Genomic DNA, 10,977 nt, shown 5'->3' with positions numbered 1-10,977 from the left:
AACCAGTGACTACTCTAATAGGGATTAATTTTTTGCTTGCATTTTGGATAACAGTTGTCCCACCTTTCTTAGGAACTACATGTACTGGACTAACCCATTTACTATCAGAGATTGGGTATGTGATACCTACATCTAATAGTTTTAAAATTTCTTTCTTGACTACTTCTTTCATGTTTAGGTTAAGTCTTCTTTTGTGTTCGATTGTGGGTTTACTATTTTCTTCCATGGGTATCCTATGCATGCAAATTGAAGGGTTGATTCCCTTCAGGTCTTCTATCTTATACCCTATGGCTTTGCTATGGATCCTAAGTTCTCTTAGCAATTTTTCCTCTTCTAATTTAGATAGGCTAGTATTGATTATAACAGGATATTTAGAATTTGAGTCCAGAAATACGTACCTTAGCGAGGATGGGAGAGGTTTAAGCTCTACCTGTTTGGCGTTTTCTTAGAGCTTACCTTTGGTTTGTTCCTCCTTCAACTTCTCCATCTCGGAGGCCTTAGCTAAGGGTAGGGGTGGATGAGCTGCTAACTGTTGTGCACAAGCTGCTATTTCTGTATTTTCATCATCCACTGTGTAGCTGTGCACAATACTTGTTTCAAGAGGATCTTTAGGATGTGTCTCATGAAATTCCTTTTCAACATATTCGTCAATTGTGTCAACTTTGAAGCATTCATCAAGTTTAAAATTGTGTTTCAACGTGTCGAAAAAGTTAAACTCCACTTCTTCTTCTCCTACCTTGAGGGTTAGTTGCCCATTTTTGACGTCTATGATAGCTCAGGCAGTTGCCAAGAATGGTTTTCACAAGATGATAGGAATTTTAACATCTTCTTCCATCTCAAGGACAACAAAGTCCACTGGAATGAAGAATTTGCCCACTTTGATCGGAATGTTCTCCAGTATTCCTACGGGATATTTAACAGATCGATCAGCCAACTGCAATGAGATTGTTGTTGGTTTCAGTTCCCCGATCTCCAGCTTTTTGCATATTGATAGAGGCATTAAATTGACGCTTGCTCCAAGATCGCAGAGGGCCCTATCTATTTTCTTGTCACCAATGAGGCAAGGTATGGAGAAGCTTCCTAGATCTTTCAATTTTGGAGGCAGTTTGTTTTGCAGTATGGCAATGCATTCCTCTGTTAGAGCTACTGTTCCATGGTCTTCTAGCTTTCTTTTCTTTGACAGAATTTCCTTAAGAAATTTGGCATAGGATGGCATCTGAGAAAGTGTTTAAGTGAAGGGGATGTTGATGTAAAGCTTCTATAAAACTTCCAAAAACTTCCCAAATTGCTTGTTCAATTTGGCTTTCTGAAATCTCTGAGAAAAAGGTTGGGGAGGCTGGTATGGCTCTAGTAGTTTCTTTGCTTTCCTCGCTTCCTCATCATGATCTTTCTTAGCTTTTTCCTCCTTTTTCTCTGCTTGGTCTTTGGATTTTTCTATGGTTTCCTCTGTCTATTCTACCTCTAGTTGTATTAGAGTTCTCCCACTCCTCAGTGTAACTACCTTACAATGCTCCCTTGGGTTCATTTCTGGTTGGCTAGGCAGTTTGCCAGCAGCCTTACTTGAAGAGCTTGCTTGCTGAGCGATTTGATTCTCTAGCATCTTGTTGTGAGTAGCAAGTTGGTCCACTCTGGAAGTCAGGTGTTTAATCAATTTAGTTTGTTGTTGTTGAGATGCTAGGAACCCTTCCATCATTGTTTCCATAGTCATTTTCAGTTCAGGTTGTTGAGGTTGGAGAGGTAGTGATGACTATGCAAAGTTTTGTCCTCTATTCTGAAATCCAGGGGGTGTTGGTGGTTTGTACCCTTGTTGCTTGTTTATTGGCTGGTTCTACTGATTGGACCATGAGAAATTTGGGTGGTTCCTCCATCCAGGGTTGTAAGTATTTGAATATGGATTGTTGGGCTGCCTTTGGTTGAAGTTTCCTCCATTATTCACATAGTTCATCTGTTCTAAGGAAGGTTCATTGAAATTACTATATTCTGAACTCATGTATCCTCCTCCATAGCTGTCTTCAGGTTGACTGTTTGTACCAACTGCTTTGGCTTGTATCTTTTCGAGTTTCCTTGTGAGCTGATCAAATTGAGCATTTATCATGCTTAGGGCATCTACTTCCAGTACCCCTACAGTTTTCCTTGCATTTTCTCTTTCATTTGACCACTCATAATTATGGTATGCAACCCTTTCTAGAAGTTCAAGTGCTTGTGGCACTGTTTTCTCCATTAGATCACCTTCTGCAGCTGAATCAACTGTGCTCCTTGTAAAGGGTAGTAATGTAACACCCTCCCTGTAGCAACTCTATGCATTCTACTGTTCCGGTGACTGGTGTCGATCCGGACAGCTAGAACATCTAGAAGAATATTTAAACTAAAGTGAGGAACCATAATTAACTCAAATATTAATAAGAAAAATTTAGAAAAAATTTTAGAAATAATATACAACCAAGTTAAATGAGCCGGTGCCCTAGCGATGGGTAGCCCAGTGAAAAGTTGCGGTTCTAGGAACTAGGAGCCCTAGACCCAGGAGAAAATTCATAAAATAATTTTTGGGACTCCAGAGAAGGGTCATTGAGGTTCCTATGGCATTAGAATGCCAAGAAAATGCTTAGAAAAATTTTTCAATCGGTACAGACGATTTTAGCTCAATAAGCCAAACGGAGGGCATTTTGGTCATTTTGTCTTCAGAGATGATTTTTGGCCGACTTGTCCAGTTAAGTAAATAATTATTATGACATAAAATATGAATAAATATTGCTACAAATTAAATTAAAATTGAGTAGAAAAGAAAAAAAAAAGAAAATGAATTAAATAAGAAATTATGACATCACATGATGTCATTAGTGTGCCTCCACCCAATCACATAGTGACACATGGCTATAACTCACTTAAAATGAGTTAAATGGGCAGAAATGAAAGAAAAAAAAATTAGATTTCTTTTTCCTTTCTTCTTCCATCTGTAGCCCTACCTTCTCCCTTCCACCATTAAAGCTTCACCAAGCTTGAGTTCACCACCCAAATCACCCCAAAACCCTAGCTTTCCTTCACAAATATTTACCCTTACACCTAGAGCAAGTCTTGGGCAGAAAAAAGAAAGAGAAAAAGAAGATTTCTCAAGCTTTGGGAATTAACTAAATCAAGGTTAGTATCCAATTCTTACTCTTTTTGCTTTAATTCATGTTCAATGGCATGAATTGTGTAGGAAATATAAGGAAATAAAGCAAACAAGTGTGTGTGTGCAACTTACAATTTTTGGCAGCTAGGGTTTGATGATTTTGCTTGGTAGAAAAATGGTTATGAGCAGCCTTTGGTAGTGGATGGGGTATTGAACATAATTAAGTAAGTGAAATGCAAGAATTGTGCATCTATGAAATGAAAAAAAATTGGACACTTGAACAATTCTAGGGTTTGATCATGTGATGGTTCATTAACCTTGTAATGGTCAATTTGTGACCATTTGAATATGTATGATGAGGAAATAAAGTGAGTTGAGGCTTGGCATTTGTGTATGGGTGAGCTGCCTTGGCTGACCTGCAGGACTGAGCATGAGTCCAGCAGGTTTGGGCAGTTATAAATGGAAGTGTAGAGGTTCAATTGGTGCAAGGACAATTGGACATAAAACTAGACACATAATGGCACCACTTTGGTGAAGAAACCCTGCCCAGAAAACCAAACCAAATTGACCTAAAAATTGCCCTAATCCGGGTGACTCGCATTCTGCCTGGGCAAAATGACCAAATAAACAGTGTTTATTCATTTGGTCATAACTCAGTGTAGAAAGGTCCAATTGACCTAAAATTTTACCAGAAAAAAGCTGAGACATATACCTACAACTTTCATGAAGAACACAAATCCAAATTCTGACCATAACCTGGTCAAATTACCAACCAAACTTAGGTTACCAAATCTGGCAGAACCAGTTTTGCCCAGAATTTTGGATTCTGTCCAATCTGGCCAGTTATGGTGTTTAGGCCATAACTTGAGCTACAAAACTGCAAATGGAGTGATTCAAAAAAGGAAATGTAACTAGACAAAATAAGGAACAACTTTCATGAAGACAATTTTTCCAAATTCCTACTGTACAAATGACATGGAACAGTAAATATGAGGCTTGAAATTTGAAAATTTTGAATAACTAACACTAAGCTTAGAAATGGTATTGGCAACCAATACCAACAACTTTAGAATGCAAAATGTGGTATGTTGAGAGTATTAGAACCAATGTACCTATTGTCTATGCAAAAGTCAATATTACTGATGAAATGAATAGTAACACCTAAACTTAAATTTCAAGAATTGTACATTTTAAAAGTGTAACATGCCCTAGTACACCTAGCAAGATTGGTTTGGATAGGTTGGCATGCTAATAGGGTTCAGTTAGCAGTAATGCAAATGGCATTATGCCATTCTGTGATTTTATGGCTTTTAGCCATTCTGACATTGTGATGATACTTGGCCTTGTGCCTAATATTTATTACAGGTCATTAGCTGTTCTGTTGCACACCAGGAGATACATATGTGACCGATGGTGTGACAACTCGAGGTACTTGATACCCAGTGCTAGTTTACCCATTTATCTAGTCTAGTAATCCAGTATAGGTTACTTGGACAACTAAAAATGGAAGTAGATAAATTTAATGAAATTATGAGTATAACAAGTACAAAATAAATAAGATTACCAATAATGATTGAAAAATTATCTGCATAAGACATCAGAACAAGCACTGCATATTTATTTTCTATTATTTCTTTTTATTTTATTATTGGCACCACTAAGCATTATTGCTTAGCGCATTGCTTTTGCCATGCGTAGGTTCTGGAGAGACCGACTGAGAGCCTAGTAGACCACAGATTGGGTGAGACCTTCTGCAGCTTTGCATAGTATCCGTGTCACCTCACCGTTATCAGTGCATTGGTAGGACACTAGGTTTTATTTTGGTATTTTGTAATTAACTTTTATTTTCTCATGTGTAATTAAGACTTATGTAATGTATTTTGGTATTGATGTAAATAATGGAAATTGTGTTTATGAATGAAAAAGTGAATATTTATTTATGACTTTTATATGAATATCATGTGAAATGAATGAATGAGAAATGGGAGTATATTTGAGAAATATTGAGATTTTGTTGATGAAATGGAGTTTGGGATTGATTGATTAAAAATTTTGGAAGTGTTTTCATAGGTTCTGAAGAATTGTTTTCTTTATTTTTAGCTGGTACTCTGCCAGATTTTCTATAAAATTTGCGGAACCTCAAATAAATTGATGTTTTCCATAAATGACTTAAATAAATTATACTTCACCAATTGTACTTCATAACTATGAAAAAAATAAATAAGGGAGGATAAAAAAATAATTGAAATAAAATATGGTGTTCTGGTACACTGTGGCATATCATGCTCGGCTACACTGTAGACGGGTAAGGGGTGTCACAAATAATCCATTATAAAAAATTTTCACTAATAGCCAATCTTCTATGCCATGGTGTGGACATTCCCTCTGCAGGTCTTTATATCTTTCCCATGTGTCATAGAGTGATTCTCCTTCCTTTTGTCTGAAGGTGTTGAGCTCAAGCCTTAGTTTTGCAGTCTTTGCAGGTGGAAAATACCTTACTAGAAAAGCTTGAGAAAGGTTCTCCCAAGTAGTGAACGTTCCAGCCGATTGAGAAAGTAACCACTTCCTTGCTCTGTCTTGATGGGAGAATGGGAATGCTCTGAGTCTTATTGCTTGATCAGACACTCCATTCATCTTGAATGTATCACATAGGGCAAGAAAGCATTGGAGGTGATAGTGAGGGTCTTCTGTAGGTGAACCTGCAAACTGGGTTTGTTAAATCATTTGGAGCCATGCTGGTTTTAATTCAAAGTTGTTGGCTTCCACTGTGGGTCTAGTGACATTAGGCTGAAATCCTTGGACAGATGGAGCTCCTTAGTCTCTTAAGAGTTTTGGTCTGTCATTATTATTGGCCATGGTTGGAATTTCAGGATCTCCTTGACCGTGCTCTTGATGTTTCCTTTCCCTCCTGATGGCTTTCAGAGTTTTGTCTATCTCTAGATCACAGTCTAAAATTTCTTCTTCTGGCCTTGTTCTGGTCATTTACCAGATTGAGCACCTGAGAGAAAAGAAGAAAAATATAATCAGTAAAATAAAATTATATAATAAATATAATTGCCTAAATCAGCTAAATTGCCTATCGCTTGATATCATTATAGCCAAAGAATCCCTAGCAACGGCGCCAAAAACTTGTTTGCTGGTTTTACAACCCCGCAAGTGCACGGATCGCTAACAAGTAATACAGTGATAAGTAGAGTATCGTTCCCACAAGGACCTTTGTTTAGCAAGTACAAATCTACACCGTAATTTTGACTTTTTAGGCTATCGAATATTTAGGGAATGAAGTTTGTTAACTTTAAACACTAGAATAGTAAACTTAAAATGAAGTAATCTATTTTTGGAATAATTCTGGAGTTAAGATTTCACACTTGAATCTTATTAGGGATGTTATCTCGTTTATTTACTGAATTGAGGATCATTTTCCTTGATGGAAATTAGCCCTAAGTTATCCTAAATCCTCTCTCAAGGCATCTAGGGTGTATTTTAATTAACTCAAACCCTACTTTCGTGGTGATCAAATTAATTAAAATCCTTTAAAACCTTTTACCAATTTTTAGGTTCCACAGAGGTATCAGCCTATGTCTAGGTCAGAATTTCTAGGTTCAAGATCTTGATTTTATAATGTTAATCTTCACCTTTCAGTACTTCAATCAACATCTACAATCATGTCCAAGTGGGTACCAGCACATAGCATGCATTAAGATCACAAGAAATTAAATCAAGAAACGAATCTCAAATCCAGCAAATAAAACTTAATGTTCATCCATAATAATAATTACAAGCATTACTCTCCCAAATCCAAAATAAGGAAACTACTCACTCATGGTGAGTTCAGCAAACCTCATGATAAAAGGTCATTAAATATTTAATTTTAATTAATATTAACAATTTTATAAATATTAATATATTGTTTTGTTGAAATAAAAATGTGCTTGTAATAATAAAGATATAAATAATGAATAAATTAATTAGGTTTAAAATTAACTGTTTTTAATATTTTTTTTGTTAGTATTAGTCTTCAATTAAGATTAAATAATTTTTTTTAAGTTGATCATTTAACAAATTTTAAAATTAAAAAAAAAAGTTTGGATGTTTTATATTATTTTTATTTTCATTTTTAAAATTATAGTCATTAATATATAATTTTAATTAATATTCATAATTTTATAAATATTAATATATTGTTTTTTCAAAAAAATCTTGGATGGGAATTAATTAAAAAATAATATGTAACTAATAAATATTTTTAAATATATATAATAAATAATTAATTGTAAATAAAAATTAAAAAATTAGATACTAATAAACTATTTTATTTAATATTGTAATACGATCAAATTATATTATTTATTTTTTATTTATTAATTTTCTATTTTAGGTAATTAATTCTTGTAAAATTTTATATTTTATTGAAGTTAAGTATAAATAGGATTAAAAATTTTAAGTTTATATTAACCATAAAATTAGGAATTTTAAATTTATACAAACTTTAAAATTAATTTAAATAATAAAAATATAATTATAATTAATTTGAAGAATAAATGACAATTTAAGTAAAGCCAATATTTCCCCTTCCTCCTTAATATATACATAAGAATAAATTAATTAGGTTTAAATTTAATTGTCTTTAATATTTTTTTATTAGTATTGAAAATAATTAAAATTAAATAAAATTCTTTTTAAGTTTTTTATTCAATAAATTTTAAAATTAATAATAATCTTTAGATGATTTATATTATTTTTATTGTTTTTATAAATTATAGTCATAAAAATATTTAATTTTAATTAATATTTATAATTTTTAAATGTTAATATATTATTTATTGAAATAAAAAAAATATTTTATGAAAATTAACTTATAAAAATAATATGAAACTAATAAAATATCTTTCAATATATATATATAATAAATAATTAATTATAAATAAAAATTTGAAAATTAGATGCTAATAAACTATTTTACTTAATATTGTAATACGATCAAATTATTATTTTTATTTATTAATTTCTTATCTTAGCTAATTACTTAATGTAAAATTTTATATTTAATTAAAATTAAATATAAATAGGACTAATAATTTTAAATTTATATTAATTTTAAATTTATACAAATTTTAAAATTAATTTAAATAATAAAAATATAATTATAATTAATTTTAAGATTGAAAGGCAACTTAGGTAAAACTAAGCTAATATTCGCCCTCCTTTATACATTTATATATAATATAGATATATCAATATAAATTAATTGCATTTTTTTTTTATTTTTCACTTATTAGTTTCTTACTTTAATTAATTACTTCTTATAATATTTTTTGTTTAATTGAAGTTAATTATAATTATTATTAAGAATTTTAAAATTATATGACTTCTAAAATTAACAATTTTAAATTTCCACAAACATTAAAATTAACTTAAATAATAAAAATATAATTACAATTAATTTGAGGAATAAACGGCATTTTTGGCAAAACTAATATTCTCCCTTCCCACATTTATATATAATATAGACTATGTAAAAATATAAATAAACCTATTTTTTTGAGATGAAAACAAAATTTTAAATCTTAAACTTTAATTGAAAAATCAGCTATATCTCTATATTTTTATTTGAATCCACTAAATTCTTCACCTGTATGAATTGCACAATTTCAAAATTATGAAAAAAAAAATTTCCTAAAAATTTTTCAAATGAAACAGATGGAAACTATTTTTATTATGGTAAAATAATAATTTAAAATAATATTAAGCATATAAAAAGGAAAGAAGATTTTTTTAATGTCTAAATTATAGAATAAAATTAATTAAATTTATTGATAAAATTAATTGAAATCGTTAAAATTAAAAATGATTGGATAAATCGATTGAAATAACCAAGATTAAAATTATAGAAATAATTTTAATTTAATATATATATATATATATATATATATATATATATATATATATATATATATATATATATATACACACAACTATTTAATTTAATATTATTGTAATGAAATCATTAATTTTTCATGAGAATGTAAAATTAAAGATAATTTCTTATGGCTATTTTTTTTATTTTTCATTTAAATCAAATATTTTAATTAAAATTTGTTTATGAAATTCAATATTTTTTTCAAAAATTACTATAAATTGGTGTTAGAATAATTATTGTTATTAAAAATTTATATTGCAATATTACAAAAAAAATTTTATAATATATTTTTAGTATTTGTCAATGTGATAATCTAAAATTTTCTTATTTGAGTTACTAAAATATTTTACTTTTTATTTTTCAATTAACTTGATTAATAATATATAGATTTTGACAAAATAAAATTGGAAATTTTTAGATATAAATTATTTTTAACCATCATTTATAGGTTCTACTTTTTAGTTGAATTAAATAATTATTTAATAAAAATCATGAAAATTAAAATAGAATTTATCAGCTATATAACATTATTTTTAAATCAAAAAATCAAAAAATTCATTTACATAGAAAGATTAGTGATATGTTAAAATAATTGATTGGGATTTATTAAATAAAGACTTATTTTCACTCTCTCTAATTTTTTGATTAAATTTTTATTATATTAAATTATTTTATCATCAATATTTACATAACTTTTTTTTGAAATTATTTTATCAATTTTTTATAATATAAATTTATAGAAAGTAATAATTATGGACTATCAAATTCACAAATTTTATATTGTAAATATCTAACTAACTTAAAATCACAAATTTTATATTGTAAATATCTAACTAACTTATCATATATAAATGATATATTCATTTTATTCACCTATATATTAAAAGAAACCTATTATTTTGTTAAATAAATTAATTGATAAGATATTTAAGAAAATTAATTATTATCTAATACATTTGTAATATATGTAAAAGTAAGAAGGGGAATAATGGGATTACCAAATATCTTTAATTTTTAAAATTATTTATAATTATATTTTTATTTTTAAAAAAATGTATTTTAAGTAAAATAAAAATTAAATATTATTAGTTATAAAATTCTTATTGTATTAGGTCTCAAAATTAACTATCATAATTTTTATTAAAAAAAATTAAAATAGAAGGGATATTCTATTGAAGGCTACCTAAACCATTCGGATATTTTAATAGGGTAATTCGCAGGTATTTTTTTTTCTCATTTTGTTATCATTTGCATATTCATTCTTGTGTAATTTTCTAAACTTATTTATATAATTTTATTTATTTGATAGATATTTTTGGAATCACTGAAACTAATTCTAGTAAGATTTTGTATTCTCCTATCATGTTTATAGTATTTTATTTATATTACTTTAATTGATTAATTTAATATTTCTTATTAATTTTATTTTCTTATAATTTTTTGAACTAACATTAATTAAAAATAAAAAAACATGATGGTAATTTAATATTATGGTAATAAAAAATTAAATTAAACTAGATATTAAAAATAATTAAATTATGACAATATAATATTATATAAAAAATTATATATAAAAAATTTAAATCACAAATATGTAAAATGAATACAAATAACATACGATGTATGTTTTAGAAAAATAATTATTTTAAAATTTTAAAAGACAAATTATATTTTTTAATTATTTTCTCACTTTCATTAATTAAAAAAATATATTTTTTAATGGTGACACTATATTGTAGATTGATTTAAAATTGAGCATATAATTTAATAAATTAAAAATAAAGATATTTTATTATAATTTTGTCAAACTTCGAATCAAATTATAATTTATGCTAAAATTTTATTGAAATGTGTCCATAAGGCACAATTGAAAATGAATTTCAATTTATGAAAATTTATTATTTTAAATCATGATATATATATATATATATATATATATATATATATA

General features: G+C 28.3%; 1 non-coding gene across 1 annotated transcript; it reads left to right on the top strand.

Annotated features, from left to right (window-relative positions):
• Positions 1–5,471: 5,471 nt before the first annotated feature.
• Positions 5,472–5,578, top strand: LOC131170979 (small nucleolar RNA R71). Its single transcript, XR_009141739.1, has one exon. It is a non-coding gene; the product is annotated as a small nucleolar RNA R71 (small nucleolar RNA).
• Positions 5,579–10,977: the final 5,399 nt, after the last annotated feature.

This window comes from Hevea brasiliensis, chromosome 11 (assembly GCF_030052815.1).
Source record: "Hevea brasiliensis isolate MT/VB/25A 57/8 chromosome 11, ASM3005281v1, whole genome shotgun sequence".
In the NCBI taxonomy this organism is placed as follows: Eukaryota; Viridiplantae; Streptophyta; class Magnoliopsida; order Malpighiales; family Euphorbiaceae; genus Hevea; species Hevea brasiliensis.
The sequence above is the reverse complement of the archived record's forward strand: the minus strand, read 5'-3'. Positions and strand labels throughout refer to the sequence as shown.